Source organism: Juglans microcarpa x Juglans regia, chromosome 5S (genome assembly GCF_004785595.1).
Source record: "Juglans microcarpa x Juglans regia isolate MS1-56 chromosome 5S, Jm3101_v1.0, whole genome shotgun sequence".
Classification (NCBI taxonomy): domain Eukaryota; kingdom Viridiplantae; phylum Streptophyta; class Magnoliopsida; order Fagales; family Juglandaceae; genus Juglans; species Juglans microcarpa x Juglans regia.
Window position 1 is genome coordinate 16472971 of NC_054603.1, and position 26988 is coordinate 16499958.

The following is a 26988-nucleotide window of genomic DNA, read 5'->3' on the forward strand; positions in this document are numbered from 1 at the left end:
GGCTTATTCGGGGTGAACCCGTCTTCTCCTTCTTCTTTGTTTTTTTTTTTTTTTTTTTTTTTTTTTTTAAGAGTGGTCATTCAGTGCCGTGATGATAGAGTTGATGTTGATTCATGGGACGCTGTAATGAGGGATCTAAGAAAGTTGACTTCATTTTATATGTGGGAGAAGAGCCTCTTAATATGGGTTTCTTCATTTTACTTCGTTTTCTCATGAGCCAAACAACTAAAGCCACAACAGATTCTAATTTTGAGAAATACTGTTGTGTTGAACCCATTTCATTTTCTTTAGGTCATATCTGCAACATGTATCTGTCATTCACAATAGTAGCTCATTTTATTTTATTTACTCAACGCCAGAACTCATTTTTTCCTTCGTTTTCTCATGAGCCAAACAACTAAAACCACAATAGATTCTATTGAAATAGGGAGAAAAAAACCCACAGATTTCAGAAACTTGAAGACTAATTAAACCAAAAAAATTAAAAATAGCCATAGAACTCAAAATCTGTAGAAAAAAAACCCACGAAAACCATATCATTTGTTAGGTGCATGTAGAAATTTCTTGGGAAAATCAAAACTCAAATGAAAAAAAAAACGAAGGGAAAGAAAAAAACTCATGAGATTGCATAATAAAATTTCCAGGTCAAGTGCGTTGATGTCGAAGCTAGCTTCCAAGTAGTAATCGGAGTGACCAAGAGAATCGACGTTCTGGAGAGTTGGCGAGCAAGCTATTCTTCATGCTCTGTCGAAGCCAGAGGAATGGGCCGAGAGCTGGGGTTGGAGATGGGAGGTTAGGGCCGAGAGAGTTCTAGAGAGTTAGAGATGGGAGGCTAGGGCTTCTCATCTATTCATGAGACTTGGGCGGCTAGGGTAGTGTTTTTGTCTAAGGGTAGTGTTTTCGGTTTCGACTTATTTGACGGGTTGTTTTTCTTAAAACCCGGTATCATGCATTTGACCCGATGAACCCGTCTTTCACGGGTTGGGGAAGTCGTGTCTTTTGGACGGATCGGGCTTACGGCCCATTATGCACAGCCCTAACAATAGCTATGTCCCTATTGGGCCTCGTGACCCACTTTTTGGAGGTTTATAATCAAGTGGCCATTGGGTGGTTCCTCGAGACCTGCCTTTATCTGGTACTCTTGCATAAGTAAAAAGGCAGTTAAGAGATTTCATCAATCCTAAGATTAGACGGAGTTAAAAAAATTCAACAAAAAACAAAATTACAAAGAAGGACTAATTTTGTCTTTGTAATGGAAAAACTAGATTATTTCTTAAAGAAGAAAATATAAAAAGCCATGAAATAGTGAGGGGCCGGGAAGTAAGATTGTTCATCCGGGCCGGTACCCGGGTTTAGATATAAAGCCATCGTAAACAAATGCCCTACCCCCCCCCTCGCGCCGGGAATCACACTCAACTCCCATCTACTCTCTCTCTCTCTCTCTCTCTCTCTCTCTCTCTCTCTGCGAAGTGCGAAGTGCGATGCCCTACGCCTCCCTCCCCCCGATTCATTTCTCTCATATGCTCTCTCTCTCGCTCTGCATCTGCGTCTGCGTCTACGATGCCCTAGCCCCTCCCGAAATCACTCTCTCATCTGCTATCTCTCTCTCTACTATCTGCGATGCCAAATGGTGGAAGTGCTTGAGCTTGGGATCCAAGAGATTAGAACGGATTTCTGTTTGGGTATGTTTTCTTTCTCCCCTCTGTTTTGTTCTCCCCTTGTTGATTTTGGGTTTTTTTTTTTTTTTTGAGAATGTTTGAATGTTTGAGGAGTATTTTTATGGGTTAGATCTGTTTGAATGTTTGAGGAGTATCTGTTTAGATATATTTAGGTGCAAAATGCTAGAGCCGTGGGTTATTATTATTTGAAAGATTTGTTTAGATCTATTATATCCGACAACATATATATATATATAATGAAGATTTGTTATTATTTGGAAGAAATGATTTTTAGGATGTTGTGTCTTTGATTTTTCTAGATTTTTTTTTTTAAAGTAGTTGTGTTTTTGGGTGGAGTTTGGAAAAAAAAAATTGGGGCCTTTGGGTTCCAAAATATTTTTGGGCTTTATTTCGTCGCCCATATCTATAACATGTTATGTTGTGGTAGTGCCTGAGTAATGTTTTGGATGGCCAGATCTACCAGTTACTCTCTCTCTCTCTCTCTCTCTCTCTTAACTCATGGATTGTTTGGGACATTGATGTGTGGTGGTATTTGTTAGATTTTTGTTTAGCTTAGATTCTTTGTTGTTATTATTTTGTTAGTTGTGATTGGTGGTGAATAGGGTTTTATAGACTTGTTTTGCTTGACTATTTCAAAGAAAAGCAAATGCTTTTTATAGATGATTGGTGGTCTAATAATGATATTTAGCTCATGCTTCTTTTTCTAATCTCAATATTACTTGGCCTAAAATGCATTTTAATTTTGCTTACCCGAACAAGCTTATCTGAAAATTCACTTTTGTGTATTCCACCAAGTCACTAATTTCATTGTAGTTGTAGATCCTTTCAGATTTACCCATATACCTGATTTTTTATCATTTAGTACTTATTTTATTGTTTGGCTTGATATATAAAAGAACTGGTGCAACCTATTAGTCAAAGGGTGGGTTTTCGCTCATTTTTGTGGAAAATGTTCTTTGCGAAGCTTGATGACTACAAGCTAGTAGATGGAACACGTTTCTTTCTTGTGAAATGGTCTGGTTTTCATGTAGTAACCTTGGGAAGGGAACACGATTATTCGATTCATTTACTTTACTTATATATAAAAAAAAAATGACTACAAGGTAGATGGAATGAAATATTTCTTTTGTTACTGAACCCTTATTGCTTGAAAAATTGGCATGAACCAAGTGACGAAGAAAGTAACCCAATTGAAGCTGGCAATGGTGGATAATCATAATTAATTGCTTTCAAAATTGAAAAATTAAATAAATATAAGAAGAAGAACTAGAGTCTTGGGAAGTTCTATCTTGAAATAAAGAATAAATTTTATTATTATATGCATTTGCTTGAATTATGCATTTGTTAGTTGAAGTTTTTTATTTTTTAAATATGGTTATATACTTTTATTCATTGAAAACTATTGAGTTCAACTCATATAAAATGTTTGATTCTTGCCAAACATTATTGCTGCTACTTATAAAACATTATTGCCAAACACTAGCACATGCATTTGCAAGCATACAATAGATTATTTTGGGTGATATTGAATCTGATATGCATCTTTTCTATGACTACCCTTTAACTAGCTAGGACTGTTTGGGTGCATTTCTTGACATTATTTTGATGTATCATCATTAATTTCAAAACCATTTTGAGGTGCAATTTTTATACTCATTTCCTTTACTCTTTTTTAATGTTCTATTTGAATATAATATGCAAAACTAGTTAATAAGCTTTTTGATTTCTTGGCTACAGAAATTGACAATGGACTATTATTTGGTGTGAGATTAAATCACTGATGGGAATACCGTGCTGCTAATTTTTTAACTCATTTCTTGTAATTTTGTATTTGGTAATGTAATTTATAAATACCATTAGTGTAATTTATAAATACCATTAGTGTAATATGTAGTGGATTGCATTGTGATACATGCATAGATGAATATTGGATTTTTTTTCTTTTTCTTTTTTTTTTTTTGTTGTTTCACATGCATTTATTATTTTTAGAACACAAATATTCTTAGAAAAAAAATTTAATAAAATAAAGGCTTTCACTTAAAATAAAAAAAAAAATCCGGGTACAACTCGGAACCCGGATTTCCTAGTTTCAAAAACCTGGATCCACCCGGGTTTTGGCCCAGGCCTGAACAGGATCAATCCGGTCAGGGTTTGAAATCCGGGTTCCAGTTCCAGTCTGGATATACCCAGGTTCTCGAGTCAAAACCCGGATGAACACCCCTACCAGGAAGTGTTTGGGCTCTCCCACAGCATAGAACAAATTATTTTATAAAACTTATTTCTAACAACTTACATAAAACTACCATTCACTTAAGCTTCACTTAGACATATTCTATTAATCTAGACCATCCTCCATACTATCCTTTCATTTCACTTGTATAAGTCACCACTTAATCCTTAAAGCATTTAATCAGTGAAACATAACCATTTTCATAAATCTTAAGCCTAAACTATGAAGCTAAAAACCTAACTTCACTTTTTAACTAATAAAGTGAGCTTCTATGCTTCACTTTAACCTCCAAACCATCACCCAACAAGTTTTACAAATTTGTCCCACTTCACCATTAGATCCAAACTACAAATACAATACCCATCCTCCATACACATACAATCCAATCCAACATCAACTTAAGTTCTCATTCACTTCCTCACCTACAAACATATTGTTAGGATCACACGCTTACCAGTAGGCAAAAAGCAATTGCTGTTAAGAGGCGCAACTTTATTTCCTTACACACTTTGACAGTGCAGAGCCCCACATCTATACGTGATGCGGGCGGGCAAGAGAGGCTTTGTAGTGCACACAAGGTGTACTGACAGGTTGAGATGTCAAGCACCGATAGACACCCATAAGTCTTGCTAGTCCCTAAGGGAGATTATTAAATCCCAGAATCTAACAATCTTCCCCCCATCGACACTCGGGGGACTCTAACCAGTGACTTCGCTCTGATACCACTTGTTAGGATCAAACACTTACCACTAGGCCAAAAGCAATTGCTGTTAGTAGATGCGCAACTTTATTTCCTTATACACTTTGGCAGCACTGAGCACTACATCTAGTCTTTCAAGCATCGATAGACTCCCATAAGTCTATCGAGTACCTAAGACAGATTGCTAAATCCCATAATCCAACACATATTATACAATTTAATCCAAACATACATATAAAATCAATAGACACACACATGTACCATACCCATTTATCACCTAAGATTAACATACAATCCATTTAAGTATTCACTTGTTCTTATAAGCTTCATCCATACATAATATATTCAAAGTACACAAATCTGACCAATACATGCAACCAATCAATTTACACATGTATCTTACCTTTTTTATCACCTAAGATTAACATATAATTCACTTAAAATGTCTATTTGTTTTTACAGTTTCATCCATACCCAATACATTTATTATAAACAAATATGTCAATTTAAAAACCAACTTAATCATCATGTTTTTCAACTCACTATAACTCCATCGTTTACTCCCAACACTTCAAAACAATCAATCTTCATCCCAACTCCATATATTCACATCAATCATCTCAACATAATTCAATTAGGTAGCAGAATTCAAACTCATACATAATCATGTAACTACAACCCATTCTATGCTCAAACATCAACAAAAATAAAGCCACAAATTAAACATTAAATCTGTCCAAATACATACTATCCACTCCCTTGCAATCCAACCCAACACATCCAATACATGAAATCTGCCAATACGATTTATATACCTACACCATGCATTCACAAATCTTTACGAGCTTGATACACCTACTACACCTTCAATACAAACTTATTTAGTCAACCCAATACATCACTCATTATAATTTATCATATTCAACACAATAAATACAAAAAATTTGTCCAATTAAAAAAAAAACTCTATTATCATGGTTTTCAAACTTCACTACAACTCTATTTAATCCCAACACTTCAGGACATGACCATCTCAATCCAAACTTAATACATTAACACCAAACATCTCAATACAATACATTTATGTAGTATAGTCCAAAGTCAAGATAACTATGCAATTACAAACCATTTACATACTCAAACATTAAGTACACATGAAACCAAAGATTAAACTTAAAATCTATTTATTGTATACAATAATCTCCATTGCAAATCCCAACTCACACATCCAATAGAATAAATTTGTCCAATATTTAGAAACTAACAATTCACCATGCTTCAGCACCATTGTTTATGCATAATACACTTAACATATTTAAATCTGTCAAATTCTGGGACGTCATTGTCCTCAATTAGATTTCAATCTATATACCATTGTATTTAAGTAAAATCGAACCAACTCTTCAACTAAACTGATATACTCATATAAATTAAATCCATTACCCATTACACAAAATATAATAATATAAATCTCGTATTTCATTCAATATGCATAAAATCTGTCCAACCAACATTTCCAACACTTTACTCAATTAATAAGCCTCTTGACAATATATATATGTTTCCAAATTATCATCCAACACATGAAACACGCATACTCCATAACAAGCTCCTCATCAATATATCATTCCCTCACAGTCAATCAGAACCAACGTATTCAATACATCAAATTGGTTCAATTCCACCAAGAGTACCCTTATACAATTTTTATGCTATTTAATAGCATTCATACATCTCCAAAATTTTACCATCGTACAACTATACATCATATATAACTCACACACCATAAAATGCAAGAAAATCAGTTCGAACACAAATTGTCTATATTGTAAACTCTTGCATACTTAATTCAACATACATCAACACAATCAAAATTATATAGCTAAATAAGTTTCATAAACACCGACAACTAGTTATACAACAGAAACCAAAATATCACTTCAATATTTAGTACCAAATTCATATAATTCCATTTTATCATTCAATATATCCAACTCAAATTATAATACAAACTAACATATTTGCTGCCCATGTACATCAATCCAATACAATTACAATATACAAAGATTAACAAGCTTCACTCATGGTTCCACAAAAACCCAACCTTCACAATTAATATATTCAACCAATAAGCTACTTAGCAACACCCCACTTCTTCTCATTCTATCGCAACGATTTCAGTCAATATATATAAATATAGATATATCTATAGTCAAACTCAACACCCGCAACATCCATACAAACTACATAACATAATACTCTTTGAGACATAGAGATAGAAGTTATATCACAACGTAAGGGGGTGAGACGCAATGGAAGCGTGTGGCTGAAATGGTTTGGCTTACAACTTTAGTAATCGGAAGTGGGCTGTGCAGTGAGGCTCTGTTGGTGTTTGTAGGGTTTTTTGTGCACAGGGTGAAGGGAGGTTGAGTGTGAGGAAGGATGTAGTCGGCGATGTATGGTAGTGGTGGTGTTCCCGTGGACAGTGGTAACGTTAGCTTGTAAGGAGGCAAACAACAGTCACAAGTGGGGAGGGGGGTGATGGTGTAAAGGAAAGGGGGAGAGAGCAGAGAGGAAGAGAGGGAAAGAGAATTAGATTTTTGGGCAATTAATCTAAGCCTTACATGATAGGGTTTATAATTTAAATTCAATGGTAGAGATTAAACCTTGAGCAAATGAAAATAAGCAAAACAAGTATAGAGAAATGAAATAAAATGGAACGAGATTACATTTAAAAATATAACTTTATTTTATTGATAAAAAAAAAATAATTTTCATCATAATAACAAAACGATGAGTCACCATCTTCCATACTATCCTTTTATTTCACTTGTATAAGTCACCACTTAATCCTTGAAGCATTTAATCATTAAAACATATACATTTTCACAAGTCACAAGCCTAAACTATGAAACTAAAAACATAACTTCACTTTCTAACTAGTAAAGTGAGCTCCTACACTTCACTTTAACCTCCAAACTATCACCCGACAATCTTTACAATCCAATCCAACATTAACTTAAGTTCTCATTCACTTCCTCACCTACAAACATATTGTTAGGATCAAGCGCTTACCAATATGCCAAAAACAATTGTTGTAAGGAGAGCAACAACTATATTTTCTTACACACTATGATAGTGCAGAGCCCCACATCTATAAGTGTTGCGGGCAGGCATGAGGGGTTTTGCAGTGCACACAAGGTGCACTAGCGGGTTGGGATGTCAAACACCGATAGACTCTCATAAGTCTTGTTAGTCCCTAAGGGAGATCGTTAAATCCCATAATCCAACAATCTTCACCCTAACGACACCCGGGGAACTCAAACCTGCGACCTCGCTCTGATACCATATGTTAGGATCAAGCACTTACCACTAGGCCAAAAGCAATTACTGTTAGCAGATGCGCAACTTTATTTCCTTATACACTTTGGTAGCACAGAGTTCTACATCTATTCTTCCAAGCATCAATAGACTCTCATAAGTCTAGCGAGTCCCAAAATAAAATGGCTGAATCACATAATCCAACACATATTATAGAATCTAATCCGAACATACATATAAAATCTACAGACACACACATGTACCATACTCATTTATCACCTAAGATCAACATACAATCCATTTAAGTATTCACTTGTTCTTACAAGCTCCATTCATACATAATATATTCAAAGTACATAAATCTGACCAATTCATGGAACCAATCAATTTACACATGTACCTTACCTTTTTTATTACCTAAGATTAATATATAATTCATTTAAAATATCTATTTATTTTTGCAAGTTTCATCCATATCCAATACATTTATTATAAACAAATAAGTCCATTTAACAATCAACTTAATCATCATTCTTTTCAACTCACTATAACTCCATCGTTTACTCTCAACACTTTAAAACAATCAATCTCCATCCCAACTCCATATATTCACATCAATCATCTCAAGATAATTCAGTTAGGTATAATAATCCAAACTCAAGTATAATCATGTAACTACAACCCATTCCATTCTCAAACATCAACAAAAATGAAGCCAAAGATTAAACATTAAATATGTCCAAATACATACCATCCACTCCTTTGCAATCCAACCCAACACATCCAATTTATGAACTCTGTCAACACATTTTATATACCTACACCACACATTCACAAAGGTTTACGAGTTTCATACACCTACTATACCGTCAATACAAGCTTATTTAGTCAACTCAATACATCACTCATTATAATTTATCATATTCAACACAATAAATATAAAAAATATGTCCAATTAAAAACAAACTATATTATCATGGTTTTCAAACTTCACTACAACTCCATTTAATCCTAACACTTCAGGACACGACCATCTCAATTCAAACTTGATACATTAACACCAAACATCTCAATACAATTCATTTATGTAGTATAGTCCAAAGTCAAGATAATTATGCAATTACAAATCATTTACATACTCAAACATTAAGTACACATGAAGTCAAAGATTAAACTTAAAATCTATTTATTGTATACAATAAACTCCATTGCAAATCCCAACTCACACATCCAATATAATAAATTTATCTCATATTTAGAAACCAACAATTCATCATGCTTCAGCACTATGCTTCATGCATTCATGCATTATACACCAACATATTCAAATCTGTCAAATTTTGGGACGTTATTGTCCTCATTTAGATTACAATCTATAAACCATTATATTTAAGTAAAATCTAACCAGCTATTCAACTAAACTGGTATACTCATATAAATTAAATCTATTATCCATTACAAAAAATATAATTATATAAACCTCGTATTTCATTCAATATGCATATAATCAGTCCATCCAACATTTTCAACACTTTACTCAATTAATAAGCCTCTTGACAATACATATATGTTTCCAAATTATCATTCAACACATGAAACACACATACTCTATAACAAACTCTTCATCAATATATCACTCCCTCATAGTCAATCATAACCAATGTATTAAATACATCAAATCGATCCAATTCTACCAAGAGTATCCTTATACAATTTTTATGCTACTTAATAACATTCATACATCTCCAAAATCTTACCATCTTATAACTATACATCATATATAACTCACACAACGTAAAATGCAAGAAAACCAGTTCGAACACAAACCGTCCATATCGTAAACTCTTGCATACTTAATTCAACATATACCAACACAATCAAAATTATATAATTTAATAAGCTTCATACACACCGACGACTAGTTATACAACCCAAAGCAAAATATCACTTCAATATTTAGTACCAAATTCCTACCATTCTATTCCATCCTTTCATATATCCAACTCAAGTTATAATACATACTAACATATTTCTTGCTCATGTACATCAATCCAACACAATTACAATATACAAAGATTAATAAGTTTCATTCATGGTTCCACACAAAGCCAATCTTCACAATTAAATATATTCAGCCAATAAGTTGCTTAACAACACATATACTCAATCCAAAGTCCAATTAACTACATATAGGACAACCAACACAACCCCATAATTCTCAATCTCCATGCTTTACTTACAACTCCATTCCAATCATAACCACACTCCACTTCTTCTCATTCTATCATAACCAATTCAGTTAATATATATAATATAGATATACCTATATTCAAACTCAACACCCGCAACATCCATACAAACTACATAACATAATACTCCTTGAAACATAGAGATAGAAGTTATACCACAATGTAAGGGGTTGAGCAGCGAGGGACGGGTGTGGCTAAAGTTGTTTTGCTTACAACTCCAATCATTTGAAGTGGGCTGAACAGTGAGGCTCTGTTGGTGTTTGTAAGGTTTTTCGTGCACGGGGTGAAGGGAGGTTGAGAGTGAAGAAGGATGTAGTTGGCGAGGAATGGTGGTGGTGGTGTTCCTGTGGATGGTAGCAGCGTTAGCTTGTAAGGCGGGGGTGATGGTGTAGGGGAAAGAGGGAGAAAGTAGAGTGGAAGAGAGGGAAAGAAAATTAGAGTTTTAGGCAATTAATCTAAGCCCTGCATTATAGGATTTATAATTTAAATTCAATGGTAAAGATTAACCTGGAGAAAATGAAAATAAGCATAACAAGAGTAAATAAAATAAAATGGAACGAGACCACATTTAAAATTATAACTTTATTTTATGATAAAAAAAAAATAATTTTCATCATAATAATAAAACAATGAGTCACCATCCTCCACTATCATTTCATTTCACTTGTATAAGTCACCACTTAATCCTTGAAGCAATTAATCATTGAAACATAATCATTTTCACAAATCCTAAGCCTAAACTATGAAGCTAAAAACCTAACTTCACTTTCTAACTAGTAAAGTGAGCTCCTACGCTTCACTTTAAACTCAAAACTATCACCAAACAAGCTTTACAAATTAGTCCCACTTCACCATTGGATCCAATCTACAAGTACAATACCTATCCTCCATACACATACAATCCAATCCAACATCAACTTAAGTTCTCATTCACTTCCTCACCTACAAACATATTGTTAGGATCAAGCGCTTACCACTAGGCCAAAAGCAATTGTTGTTAGGAGAAGCGCAGTTTTATTTCTTTATACACTTTGACAGCGCAGAGCCCCACATCTATACGTGTTGCGGGAGGGCATGAGGGGCTTTGCAGTGCATACAAGGTGCACTGGTGGTTTGGGATATCAAGCACCGATAGACTTTCATAATTCTTGCTAGTCCCTAAGGGAGATCGTTGAATGCCATAATCCAACAATCTTTCCCCTAGCGACACCCGGGGGACTCGAATCGGCGATCTCGCTCTGATACCACTTGTTAGGATCAAGCGTTTACCACTAGGCCAAAAGCAATTCCTGTTAACAGATGCAAAACTTTATTTCTTTACACACTTTGGTAGCACAGAGCCCTACATCTATTCTTCTAAGCACCGATAGACTCCCATAAGCCTAGCGAGTCCCAAAAAAAGATGGCTGAATCACATAATCCAACACATATTATAGAATCTAATCCGAACATACATATAAAGTCCACAGACACACACATGTACCATACCCATTTATCACCTAAGATCAACATGCAATCCATTTAAGTATTCACTTATCTTACAAGCTCCATCCATACATAATATATTCAAAGTACACAAATCTGACCAATACATGCGACCAATCAATTTACACGTGTGCCTTACTTTTTTATCATATAAGATTAACATACAATTCATTTAAAGTATCTATTTATTTTTACAAGTTTCATCCATACCCAATACATTTATTATAAACAAATATATCCATTTAACAACCAACTTAAATCATCATTCTTTTCAACTCCCTATAACTCTATCGTTTACTCCCAACACTTCAAAACAATCAATCTCCATCCCAACTTCATATATTCACATCAATTATCTGAATATTATTCAATTAGGTATCATAATCCATACTCAAGTTTAATCATGTAACTACAACCCATTCCATTCTCAAATATCAACAAAAATGAAGCCAAAGATTAAACATTAAATCTGTCCAAATGCATACCATCCACTACCTTGCAATCCTACCAACACATCCAATACATGATAATTGCCAATACAATTTATATACCTACACCACGCATTCACAAAGCTTTACGAACTTGATACACCTACTACACCTTCAATACTATCTTATTTAGTCAATCCAATTCATTATACTTTATCATATTCAACACATTAAAATATGTCCAATAAAAAAATAACTATATTATCATGGTTTTCAAACTTCACTACAACTTCATTTAATCCCAATACTTCAAGACACGACCATCTCAATCCAAACTTGATACATTAATACCAAACATCTCAATATAATGCATTTATGTAGTATAGTCCAAAGTCAAGATAATTATGCAATTACAAATCATTTACATACTCAAACATTAAGTACACATGAAGCCAAAGGTTAAACTTAAAATCTATATATTGTATACAATAAACTCCATTGCAAATCCCAGCTCACACATCCAATAAAATAAATTTGTCTAATATTTAGAAACCAACAATTCACCATGCTTCAGCACCATACTTTATGCATAATACACCCAACATATTCAAATCTGTCAAATTTTGGGACGTCATTGTCCTCATTTAGATTACAATCTATAAACCATTATATTTATGTAAAATCTAACCAACTCTTCAACTAAACTGGTATACTTATATAAATTAAATCTATTATCCATTACACAAAATATAATCATATAAACCTCGTATTTCATTCAATATGTATAAAATATGTTCAACCAACATTTACAACACTTTACTCAATTAATAAGACTCTTGAAAATACATACATATTTCCAAATTATCTTCCAACACATGAAACACACATACTCCATAACAAGCTCCTCATCAATATATCACTTCCTCACAGTCAATCATAATCAACGTATTCAATACAGCAAATCGGTCCAATTCTACCAAGAGTATCTTTCTACAATTTTTATGCTACTTAATAACATTTATACATATCCAAAATTTTACCATCTTACAACTATACATCATATATAACTCAAACAACATCAAATGCAAGAAAACCAGTTCGAATACAATCCGTCCATATCGTAAACTCTTGCATACTTAATTCAACATACACCAGCACAATTAAAATTTAGCTTAATAAGCTTTATACACACCGACAACTAGTTATATAACCCAAAGCGAAATATCACTCCAATATTTAATACCAAATTCATATCATTCCATTCCATCCTTCCATATATCCAACTCAAATTATAATACATAATAACATATTTTCTTCCCATGTACATCAATCCATCACAATTACAATATGCAAAGATTAATAAGCTTCATTCATAATTCCACACAAACCAAACCTTCACAATTAATATGTTCAACCAATAAGTTGCTTAACAACACATACAACACATATACTCAATCCAAAGTCTAATTAACTCCACATAGAACAACCAACACAACCCCATAATTCTCAATCTTCTTGCTTCACTTACAACTCCATTCCAATCATAACCACACCTTGTTTCTTCTCATTCTATCACAACCAATACAGTCAATATATATAAATATAGATATACCTATATTCAAACTCAACATCCGCAACATCCATACAAATTACATAACATAATACTCATTAAGACATGGAGATAGAATTTATACCACAATCACAATGTAAAGGGCTGAGTGGGGAGAGAAGTGTGTGGCTGAAGTGGTTTGACTTATAACTTTAGTGGTCTGAAGTGGGCTGAGCAGTGAGGTTCTGTTGGTATTTGTTGGGTTTTTCGTGCACTAGGTGTGGGGAGGTTGAGAGAGAGGAAGGGTGTAGTCAGCGAGGTGTGGTGGTGGTGGTGGAGCCGTCGACGATGGCAGCACTAGCTTGTAAAGAGGCAAGCAACGGTCACAAGTGTGGAGGGGGTGATGGTGTAGGGGAGAGGGGGGAGAGAGCAGAGAGGAAGAGAGGAAAAGAGAATTAGAGTTTTGGGCAATTAATCTAAACCCTACATCTTAGGGTTTGTAATTTAAATTCAATGGTAGAGATTAAACCTAGATAAAATAAAAATAAGCATAACAAGAGTAGAGAAATGAAAATAAAATGGAACAAGACTACATTTAAAAATATAACTTTATTTTATTGATCAAAAAATAATAATTTTCATAATAATAATAAAATGATGAGTTTTAATCAATATTTCTTTGGAGAAATACAATCATCCAGATAAAAAGAGTTTTTAACATCAATAAAATGATGAATATTGAATAATATTCTTAAAGAAATAAAATCATTTAAAAAAATGATTTCTAAAACTCTATTATTTTCAGGGCTCCAAAAATAAAGGGGCTAGCTTTAAAATTAGTTTTGGTTCAATAACATTAAAAATACTCCATTTAAAATATATTTGGGCTTTTAAAATATTTGGAGGATTTTAAAATACTTGGTTCAATTTAAAAATAATCCGCTATATTTAAATAAAAATTTAAGATTTAAAAAGATTAGGTGGGACTCATGTCCAACCCAAGAGGAAAAATGAGCAGTTGGTCACAGCGCTGGTAATGGGATATGGTTAATATCTGTGACCTGGATTTCGATTTTATTTCTTTGTGATGGTTCTTTTCACTTTTGGTTTTCCTGTGTAGATGATCTAGTAAATTTGCTTTATTTCTTATTTGATTAATAAGGGTGTAGAATCAGGCCAAAGTTTTTTTCGGTCCGGTTCGAAACTCGGAATCCGGGTGCATGAGGGCAGTCATTCGCCTGGATTACACCCAGGTGGGTGAGATAAACCCGGATCTGGTTATCCATAACCGGATCTTTTTTTTTAAAAGAAAACAAAAGTGCTATAAAAATATATTTTAAAGTTTAAAACATTTTTTTAGAAAAAGTTAATAATATTTAATCCAGATTAAATCTGGTTACAATCCAGATTTATAGCCGAAAAAGGAAAAAAAAATGGATATCCGGTTACAACCCGAATATCCAAATTGAATCCGATTATCTGCCCGAATTATTTTCGGATTAATCCGGACAGATAATTGCCCGGCTTTTAGAATCCGGATCCGATTACACCCCCCCAGTGATTAAGCATATATATCCTGTTTTACTTCCTGGATGTTTAATTATGTTCCATTTCTTGATCCTGATTTAATTATAATGAATTGCCTACTACTTTGATATATATATATATATATATTTACAATTAATTAATTTATTGTACAATGCTACGTACAATCCCTATTTGGAGACTACATTGCAAGCCTAGTCAATTTTTTTTTTAATTTTTTTTAAATTACAATAATATTATTATCAAAATAGTACTTTTTTCTATTTAATAAAGGGTTTGCACATGTAGTCCCTAAATAAGAAGCGCAAATAAAATTTCTCTAATTTATTTTGGGTTAAATTAATTAATAGGTATGTCGTCTCAATGGTCTTTGCTTCCCGCGGACATGCTAAAAAGCATTGAAGAGCAAACGGTGCCTTGTGCTGATAAGGTGAGGCTCTGTTGCGTTTGTGCTTCATTGCGTTCCTAGCTGCCAAAACTACACGACCACCCCCATCGGTACTCGACTTCCATGTTTGGGTGGTGGTTGCGGAAACCGGCAATGAAATAATTTAAATAAATAAACGTGGTTAATCCACTTACAAGGGCCAGATTCCATTTACCGTGCGAAATTAATTAATCTTCAATATTTACCGTGAGAAATTAAATTAAAGGAAACTGCTAGTCTACGGAAGACATAACAAACACAGAACAACCAAGCCACTCGAATGACACATTATACGTCCAAAAAAATCCCCGACCGTCGTAAAAAGCCTGTACAAAGCACATGGAATATTTTACACTCGCAGTAATGATAAACAAATATCTTCCATCATCGCGGCAAATGTTAGATTAAATATCTTACAGCTAATGCTTCAGCTATTATTGGATGTTATTCTAATAACCGAAAAGAAAATTTGACCCTGAAATTTGCAACTAATAAGTGAGGTGGAGTGGGTTCTGACATGACATTAATGGTGATAGGGTCAAGGGTCTAGCCATTTTTTTGAAAGAAAGGAGGTGGGAGGAGGTAGATGGGGAGAACATTGGTCACTGGACGTGTTGCGCTTGCTGTTAAGGCCAACCTCCATGAGGCCACAGCCATTGTTATGGAAGGAAGCGGTTTGTGTCAAAGGTGGTAGGTTTTGGTTTAGATGACAGGGAGAACTATTTTTTCCTTTTAATGAACAAGGAAAAAAGATTCATTTCAAGCATGTCCTGTGTCCATTCTCATGTCGTGTAAAATAGTCTCTTTGTTTGCCACATCAGCCACTAATGACAATCCCAATCTGGTCTGAATCCCTTAAATGTTACCATTTAATTTATTTAGGGACAAGACAGAAATTCTCAATATTTTTCTGGGGTGAGATTCAAAAATGGGTCAAAGTTTTTTTGACAAGTGAAATTCAAACCTTGGTGAAACCTATGAGCAACAACATGTCTCAGCGAATATTTTCAAACACCTTTCAAATTTCATGGGATTCCAACATAAAAGTTAAAGATTTCGTAAACAGAACCGAATATAATTCAGAGAAGTTTCCAGCCAGGGAAGAAGAATCCAAGATTACCATTGGCAGAATAATACCTCAGTTTTCCAGACACAGCAGCTTCATTTGCAGATAATCAGTGCTACCGTTTCAGAAGAAATAGATGCATCCCCAGCCATTGGATTACTTCTCATTTCTCTCTCTAGAACATCGATGCATATCCGATCTTTATTTGCTTCCTGCCCCTGCTCTGTTTAGCATGATAGTCCTTTGGCCTTGTCAACCTCCGGCATATACTAACAGCGCTCTGACCATCCAATGTCAATTCTAATGCACTGGCACTTTTTGTCAGAAGCGAAACTATTATTGATGGCTCCTTGCGCCTTGCAGCCATGTGAAGTACTGTATAACCTCAACAATTTCAACGGTTGACATCGGCCAAACCTAGACCTAGCACCCCAGTCACAACCTTAGGATCACAGTAGGCTACAGCATAATGGAGAGCATTGGCAACATCTAAGGTTGTTTCAGACTCAGAGAGGAGAAGTTTCACCAGTTCAACATCATCAGAATCTAATGCTTTGTGTATTCTCCTGATTCTCTTTTCATGCAAGGGATCGACAGCTTCTATTTTACGATCATCATAACACAGAGACCGGAGACGAAGCAATTTAATGTTCTTTGCAATTTCATCAGGGAGCTCTTTCTCAACAGAGATGCTGTCAAGATCTGATCTTGCTACTTGTTCAACACATTGAGTGACAAGCTGAGTCAATTGACAATGGAAAGCAACCATAAGAATTGGGATGACATCAACAGCCTTCCCAACAAAGTTAAGAAGACGTCTCTGCACATATGTAGAGTAGACATTTAGAATGATCTTCCTGTAGTCTGACGAAAGCCTTCGTTGTAAATGAAAGATGAGGAAAAAAAGTGTAAAACTAGGATAAGAAAAAACAAAATCACTCAATACTTTGTACATGATGGCATCTTACTAAAAATACAAAATAACACGACAACAATCGTAATGTAGCATTTAATTCCAAAAAGTTTTTTTTTTTTTAAAAAGAAAAAAACCTATAACACAGCAAAACGCCTATTCCAACATAGAAAATAACATTTAATGTTATATTGACAATATTTATGACCTCCCTCTCTCTGTGTCCCTCCCCTAAGTCCAACGCAATGGCTGAATCCGGATCTGAAAAAAGAATATGCACTAAAATTATTAAGAGTTTCGCATTTCAACACAAGTAATCTGATGGCAGGTACCGGTTAAAATTCCCCACCACATATTTCATAGTGGCACAACAGATCTGGCAATCGTTATAAAATGACTCTTATATTAATTGCAACAAACTACTTGTGTGTGTGTGTGTGAGAGAGAGAGAGAGAGAGAGACTGTGTGTTGTAACTCAATTTTATTATGATCGAAATTGGGGTGTCACTCAAGTACGGAGGAAGTATACAAGTGAAACAACCAAGCAGAACAAGAAAAAAGATATAGAAAATCCTGAAAACAAGTGGGTAGAAAAATAACTCAATACAATTCAAATAGTCAATTAAAAAAGAAATCCTTGAGACCCTTCACGTCTTCTCACAACCTATGAAGGTATGGTTGTTTCTCTCCCTCCATATGCACCACAGTCAGGAAAACTTATGTTCCACATGGATTTGCTCTACTGGCCAATAAATTGTCATCTCCAACACGCAGAAAGATCCACACACACTGGACATAACTCAGTCTAGCCCAAAGAGAAAAGATCATTTTCTATAAGTAACTGGCTAGCAAATAATGAAGTAAGAGACGATCAACTGTTTCCCCACTCTCCTTAGACCCGCAACACCAATCTATTTCTATTATGTGCTGTAATCTCAAATTATCCACGGTAAGAATCACCCCAAAATCTGCAGTCCAAACAATGAAAGTCACTCTTGGAGGAATGAAAGTCCAATATCAGTTTCTAAAACTGGTTGCTGAATCCACATTTGGGTCTGATTCCAATTTCCAGGCAAAAATCCCAGTGAATTCTTATTTCGGGCTTGATTGAATGGCAGCTCCTTCTCCGATAAGAATGCATTGGAGGGTAAAGTCATGGGTTCAACAGCCTCTAGGTGGATGCATTAGATACCAAAAAAAAGAAAAAAACCCAATAACGCAAGGAAAGGAAGTTCAACACCTCCACCGCGAGTATCAAACTACAAGCAACATAATAGTCAAGAAAGAACAAAGTATATGTTTGATCTTACTCAACCGTCCAAACGTTCAGAACATGATCGGTTGCTTAACTTGCCTTATTGGTTACTCTGGATTAGCATGTCCAGATTTTTCTTTTCTTTATTTTTTATAAGTAGATCAGCATGTAGAGAATATTAACCTGGAAAAGTGAAACCAGCTCTGGCGTCTGAAAAATGTAGGAGGCGTACATCAATTCCACAGCAAAATTAATAGCGGGTCTACATGCATCATGGACGCACAAATCGTCAACACAAGTTGACACTTCCACTGGAGAAGGCTTCAGTTTTGCCCTGTACAGATAGCTCAAGAAAACCCGAAATGCCTCATATCCAACCTTGCCATAAGGCAACAAATTATGGATAAAGTACTTAGGTTTTCCTTCCTTCTCGGTAGATCCCTTCACTCGCTGAAAAAACTCATGGAAAAACCTACTTCTAACAGCCAAAATATATCGGTTAACACCAACTGGAATTCCCTCAACAATGATATCCGCATTGCTATAATCACAACTTGGATCAATCAAGAGCTGCTCCAAATTAGAGCTAAGCTTGCTTAAGCTGATGATTTCAAGTTTAGGATCCGGTTCAAGGCTAGAGGATGATTTAGTGGGGCCAAATGTGCCAATTGATAAATGGGAAGATGAAGTAAAGCTCAAAGATGACGATGGTTCAGTTGAATTAGCCATTGATACACAGTGCAAAATATTCTCAGTTGCTCTATTTGGAACTTCCTATGGGTAAATCAGTGTCTATGACTATTACGTTACAAATGAAACTTTTCCTACCAGTTGTTCAACCAAACACCTATGTCTAAAAAAGTACAATTTAGACACAAGAAGAAGTAGCATAAACAATACAATTTATTGGAAAATAGAAAATATACCTGTCTTCACAGTCCAGAAAAAGAAAACTAGCAGAAAAGCGGAATTACGCTGAAAATATCAACTGGGTTTCAAAGAAACAACTTCAAAAGGATATATAAAGACCAAATTGTGTCACATAACATAACTCCCTCTGTAGAAAGTTAGCAAGATGGCAAGTTAAATCAAATGCTCTAAATTCCAAGTCACAGAGGGCATGCACTTCTGGTCAAAATCATTTGATTTCTGTATTTTACAAGAATCAGGAAAATGAGTGCAAAGGCCAAGAACCCTGCTTTCTTGCTTGAATTTCCAATACCATCTAATGAGCATAATGTCCAAAACAAACCCAAAATGCCAACTAGAAATAGATTATAAAGGACTAATTTTTTTTCTTCAAAAACTGTCTTGTAAGAAAGCAGAAAGCAGCATAAGACATTGCCCAGCCATGAAAAATGGGGCTAAATTCATGCGGCTCTATCAGAATTTCTTGTAACTGTGCCCAGGTATTCAAGACTCAATCTCCTCCTCTGAGAAGCCCGATAAAAAATCAAACAAGAAAAACCTTGACTCTCCAATTGGAGGAATAAGTGCATTGAAGAAACAAAACACCTTAACAACTATTCATTGCCCTGACTAACAATAATATGGTCTACAAAATATTTCAAAATACTCTGTAGCTATTATTACAATTAGTTCAATCCTGACTCATTTTCCTGCTCTTCTTCAGCATTGGCGTTATTTTGTCAGTGTGAAGAATCTTGATCCTTTATTATCTTCTTCTGTTGAATACAAGAAGTGAAAAAGAACTTTAAAGAAAATTCTTGAATCAGCAGAAAGTTTTAAACACAAAAGAAGCACAAAAGAAACTTACATGTCTTGGGCAATTATCCAAATGTGCTGTAAAATAAGCATTATTTTGGAATCTGTTTCCACATGCACATTCTATCTTGAACTTCCTATGAACATATTTTGAATGGGATGACAGGATATTTGCTTTCATGTATGATTTCTTACAGTTGAAGCAATGAAAATTCATTTTTGAAATTTTTTTGAGGATATTTAGAAAAGAGATAGTAAAGAGTGGTTCCTGAAATCACACAAAAAAACTCTAGCACCGAGTGATAGAAATGGAATGATGAAGTTTACAGAGCTGGGATGATGAAGCCGTGAAGATTAAATGGAGAGATGCATTGCATAGAAAGGACAGACGTGCAATGCACGTGTAACCAGTTGCAAAAATATAAAAAATAAAATTGAAAAAAATGAGAAATGAGAAAATGAAAAAATGAATCTCAGCCAAGTTCGTACGGTGAAGCTCCTCCCCAAAAAGCTATGTTTTGCACCATCTCAGATGCAGCAAGCACGACGGAAGCCACCCCTAAACAGCCACATGACTTGACGCAGCGCCAAGACACAAGCCTCAAGATCCCCTGTTTCATTCAACCTAAAACAGAGCACCCTATCCTCTCCTCCTTCCATGGTTTTACATTTTGCCTATGTCTAGAACCTCCCCCACATCCAACCTCACGTCGGAAACCCTAGGATCCACGGGCCACTGCCCTTCATCTGTAGCATTGTGTCTGCGGTTTGGAAGAAGGGAACACCAACTGATAGACATTGAAGCTGTTGTGCACCACAGGTGAAGACCAACGCCCCACTCAGCACCGTGATCCTCCCGCTCAACCTCTCCGAGTGCCACCCCACTTTGTCCGCTAGAAAGCCAAACTGGGAGAAACCGACATGCGAGACCATGCGGACAATGCTCTTCGACAGCACTTGCGGCCTTTGGGAGCGCTCTGGTCATCAGCCCCACAAGCTTCTCTGACAGGCGAAGTCAAAATGCAAAAGCAAATACATGAGATCAAGGATTTCCTTCTCACTGCAAGAAGGAAGGTTGCTCGCTCTGTCAAAATCAAGATGAGCAGGGATGTGGTGAAGTTTAGGGTGTGCGTGGACGTTGAAGTGAGTTGAATTGAGTTGAGTTGTGATGATAAAATATTATTAGAATATTATTTTTTAATATTATTATTATTATTATGAAATTTGAAAAAATTAAATTGTTTATTATTTTTTATATTGAGATTTGAAAAAATTGTAATGATGAGTTGAGATGAGTTGATGTGAGTTTGGTAACTAAACGAAGGCTTTAAGTTCGCCGCTCCAAATACCTTTACGCACTGTGTGTGTTTGACTCAGAGAAGGCTGAGAAGTTGAAGCAGTCCCTTCCTCCAGGTTTGAGCGTGCAGGATCTTTGAAGGAATGCTAATTCTTTGCGAGTTCCCATGAGAAGCTGAAACATTTTTGTTCTTTTGCTTTGGAATTGTCGCTTCTCATTTCTTCAGCCTTAGGCGGCGTACAACCTCTTTGGCTCAAATTATAGATGGACCTGGTGGTGAGTTATGTATTAATTTAAGAAAAATTCTATTTATAAGTTTTATATACTATACATTATTTTTTTGTGATTTTTTTTTTTATTAAATATGTAATATATGAATGATAAGTAAAAAATTTTAATTATTTTAAGAAGAATAAAATTAAAATAATTTTAAAAAAATTTAAAAAATAAAAATAAATAAATAAATTATAAAATATGGTGTGTGAGGCTTATAAATAACAATACTTTTAATTTAATGAACAAACCTGCTACGTAAATCATGTTGTAATCGGCTGACATTAGATGATTCTAAAGAAGAAAGACTGCTTGAAAAGAGAAAGTAACCCAATTAATGTGGACTATGAGGTAAAGGTTGAGTGTTCTCTTCAACAATTCATCAAACAGTTAGTGATTTTCTCTTTTAACAATTCATCAAATACTTTGCAAGCATTTTTAGCCTCCATCGTAGTAGCTTTTCTGCATTTACACTGTTTATTCCTTGATACAACCAAACTAACAACAAGTTTATAAGAGTCCAAATACAAGAAAATGAGTGAACTGAAGATGATTATGTATTTCTCTGATATCTTCAATTCCTATACTTTTTGTCCATTTTTATTAAATTTCTACTAATTTCTCTAATTTTCTCTCTATCTCTACGCTCTACAGGGTATCTCCATTACCCGAAATATTAAAACAAGAAACTCCTTCTCTACGCTTTGGTCCCTTTAAGAAGGATCCAATGTTATCTTCCTCACTTGCAAGCATATTTGCCCGATCTTATACCTTCAACGTTATCTTCCTCACCAGAGGTCTTCGAATCCTCTTGTTTGGAATCTTCCATAAAGGGTGGCCATAATACCATAGTGAGAGTAAAACAATGAGCTGTATTACCATTTCCAAGAACCCCAGTTGTATTACCAGAGGAGAGAAATGTAGAGGGAGAATGAGAGAAGAAAAGGGTAGAAAAAAATTGATAGAGAGAGAGAGAGAGGGGAGGGAACAAAATGAAGAGGAAAGAAATGTAGAAAAAAAAATTCATCAAAAGTAGCGCTTGGTTACGTGGGGGTTTCTCGGCTCGGTTGCAACTAGAGTTTTTCTTTAATGAATGACTTAAATTGTACAGGGGATCTTTTCTATGATCAGTCCTGTGGAACATGAAAATAGGGTAGAGGCCGGCGGGTGTTGGCGGTTGCACATTTTCTGCATGTTATGATAGAAGTTAGCTATTATAGCTTCCCTAGGTTAAATGCATTGAAAAAGTCATTGGAAGTCCATCTCTGAGCTGCTTTGAAAAAAAGAAAAGAAGAAGAAAAGGGACCATGCATACAAGCCCAGCATCACATGCAGATTGCACCGCCGTGTCCTGTAATCTAGCCGAGTTGCACCACCACTTCACACTCAGTTTACATAGATGCAGCTCAGACATCAAGTAACACGTAGAAGCTGCTGTACGTTGGGGCCAACCACCATGCCCAACCCTCCACGCCCATCTGTTCCTCCCTCATGTCAGTTTCTCTCTCTTTCTCTCTCCATGTTATCTCTCCCTCCACCTTCGATATAACATGAAACTCTCACATGAAATTCAAGTGACTTATATCTAAGTTATAAAAATAAAAAGATAAATAACCCTGCCCTTTTAGTGTTGATAATAGGGTTTATTATTTATGATGATTTTCTATAGTAATACTAAGAGAAATTAGATGTAACACTTGTCTTTGTGGTGTGATTTTTAGAAAATAGTTTTAGAAAATAAGACGAGAATTATTGACCCTTTAAAACTTTTCCTCCCTTCTTAGGATATAAAAGATTTTACAGTTGAAAGCTAAAAACTTACATTTGCAAATCTAAGAGAGAGTTTTGTAGTGGAAATGATTAAACTAAAATATAAGTTCTTTTACAAAAAATGGGTTTCATAAATTACACAAAAGGTCTAGGCTTCCGTCACATTTTCCTTGGGCCATGCCTGTCCTGATGTTTCGTCCTCATTTCATTCCTGGGTGGGGCACACATAAAAATAAAATGAGTCGAATACTCAGTAAGTATTACTTCTAACCATAAAAATATAAGAACATAGTTTTCATTCATGCATTCTCACTCCCATACATACTTTACATAAAACATTTTCTTTTCTTTAAAACATACATGTAATACTCGGGCCCAAGGCCCAAGCCCACAAAAAGAATTTCTCAGCTTCAGAAGACCCCAGGAACAACATTGTTTAGGTGAGTATTTTTTTTTTCTTTTCTATTCCTCTTTCTTCATTATCCCTCCCCCATGCCCAGAAACGTTTTCTCCTCAATCGGTTTCTTCAAACCGAAAGCTTCTCCACTCCAGTAACTGCGCCCCCCCCCCCCCCCCCCCCCACGTCTTTGCAGTTTTTTTTTTTTCCTTGCCTTCTTTTCTTTTCCTCACATTCGGATCTCACAACCAACCACACTCATACTTGCCTCTTACGAATTTAGTGCGACTTGGGTGCTTCGGCTTCGTGGCTGTTCCAGTTTCTGTTCGACGTCAATCCTCCTCACCAGAGCAGTGTGTGGGCAACCGTAACTCTCTCCTCCACCCTTTGTTTTCACTGTTACTGTTATGAACCCACTAGGTAGAACTCATCCTTGAAAATTAGCTTACAAGGAAAGGGTGCCTAGGGGCTTATAAACCATCAACCAATCTCATACTTAGTTGATGTGGGATCGTAACAACCACCACGCTCCGCAGCCGAGGTCCACGGCGGTCTCGGCGCTCACACGGGTTGGCTGTGTGCTAGGTCTTTTCCTAGCTCCAGGAGAACACTGTCATGCCGGCATCACCCCCCGTGCTGCACGATTGCAACCGTCGCAAGATGGCCTTAGATGTGGGGTGGCTCTGATACCATTTGTTAGAATAGTCACTAGAATAAGAACCACTAGAGTAATTTCCCCCTCCCATGGAAGTGGTTCTTTCCCCCATAGATTTAGTGACTTTTCTTATACTTGGAAGGTATTCATCTTGCATCTTTGCTAACCCATATGCTGCATTTAAATTTACAGAGTATAAATACGGACTGGGATGCGAATTTCATCTTTTAAGCCGCTAAGGAAGCAGTTGAGTTTGTGAGAATCAGAGAGACCTCGTAGGCGGTTGGCCAACCCTTCAAATTGGTTCATGTAAGATGCCACAGTACTGGTTTGTTTCAGCCTCATCAACGCCTCCATTGGATCGTCATAGGCCGTGGGTCCAAAGTGCAACAGTAATGCTCTAGAAAAAGCTTCCCAGTCACGGCATATCCCTCCATCAACAACATTTTGGAACCATATCAATGCATCTCCTTCCATATGGTAAGAGGCCATCAATAATCGTTGAGGTAGTGGCATTTGGTGGAACTCAAAGTAGTGGTTGGCTTTAAAAAGCCATGCAGCTGGATTAACTCCTTGGAAATGAGGGAAGTCAAGCTTGACCCCTCTGTTGTGAATATTCTCGAGTCATGGTTCTCCATTTCAAGGTTGGTTTCATGGTTAAAAGGTGGAGGAGGAGGTGGATGGTGTTGGTTTACAAGGGTAAGTAACATATCTTTCATTTCTTGGACATCAGTTTTGAGCTCCCTGATATAAGCTTTTATTGTTACAAATTCTGGTGGTGTTGGGCTATTTGAGTTTGTAAGACCTCTAAGTATTGGTGTTTGGATCTGGTATGCTCAGCCTTGGTAGTGATGGGTCTACGTCGTTCTGTTTGGGACTGTTTGGGTGGTAATGGGAGGATCTGTTTGGTTAGAGTTGGGTTTGGTTGGTAGGATCGATTGTCTCTTGATACCAATGTTAAGAACCTGCTATTTTGATGTAATGAATGTAATGATGTATTAAGGGAAGATGATGGAACCGGGAAGGTAGTTGCAACAATGGACAAGCAGAATGCACACCAAGTGTTTGTCAAATTGCTAGAAAGGAAATTCACTACTGAGTATTGCTACGGGAGTAACTTCGAGGGCTCCCAAACCTCCAAATACAAATACAAGTTCAGAATATTTTCTCGATACCTTCATTGCGCCGTTTCTGACTTCCTATATGGATGTAGCACATGACTAACATAACAACTTAAATTGCAACACGTGGAATGTAAAAGAACAGAAATGGAAATATAGCTATATAAAACAAATTTTTTGGCCATGACCCAAACGCTGCGTCTAACTAAAGATACTGACCCAGACTACTAAAAAACGTACAATTTTATTAATTGTAGTGACACACACCCACATGACACTGTTTCCTTTTTAGCTTGATGACCTTCTCAACCAACACCTCGCACCCAGTCTTTCCCACTTTCCACTTACAGATTCATTTCACTTCATGCACACACTTCAGTTCTTCACTTTCATCTCACTTCTGCACTCTTTGACAAGCAGAGCACTTTTCTTCTCCATTGTAGGGTTACACCGCTGGAGTCATGAAAAACTCCACTCCATTAAAACACCTTGCCCACAAGGTGTGGGTAAAGGCCTTGTAGATGCCATAACAACTCCCAAGTACTTTCTTCCGTGGGTAAACCCACCCATTTCACGAGGACTTCAGTAACTGCTTTCCTTCCTTGTTTCTTCATGCGTCTTTCCATAATCTTCTTTGGTTCTGGCTTTAACTCACCCGTGTGATCTGTAGGTGGCAGTGATGGAAATACTTGAACTTGGGAGCCATGCTTTCTCTTTAAGCAGGAGACATGGAAGGTCGGGTGTATCTTGGAAGACTCGGGAAGCCTTAATCTGTAAGCCACTGCACCCACCTTAGCTTCAATTTGAAAAGGCCCATAAAATCGAGGAGCTAATTTGAGATTGTGTCTTAAGGCTAGGGTTTTCTGTCTGTATGGTTGTAACTTCAAGTAAACCCAATCGCCT

General features: G+C 35.9%; 1 long non-coding RNA gene and 1 pseudogene across 1 annotated transcript; both read right to left on the bottom strand.

The window, feature by feature from the left end:
- Positions 1 to 8184: 8184 nt before the first annotated feature.
- Positions 8185 to 24846, bottom strand: LOC121268668. Its single transcript, XR_005941201.1, has 3 exons — positions 24713 to 24846; positions 9847 to 9848; positions 8185 to 8197 (listed from the first exon to the last, which is right to left on the bottom strand). It is a non-coding gene; the product is annotated as an uncharacterized LOC121268668 (long non-coding RNA).
- On the bottom strand, positions 16752 to 21693 carry LOC121268667 (annotated as a pseudogene).
- Positions 24847 to 26988: the final 2142 nt, after the last annotated feature.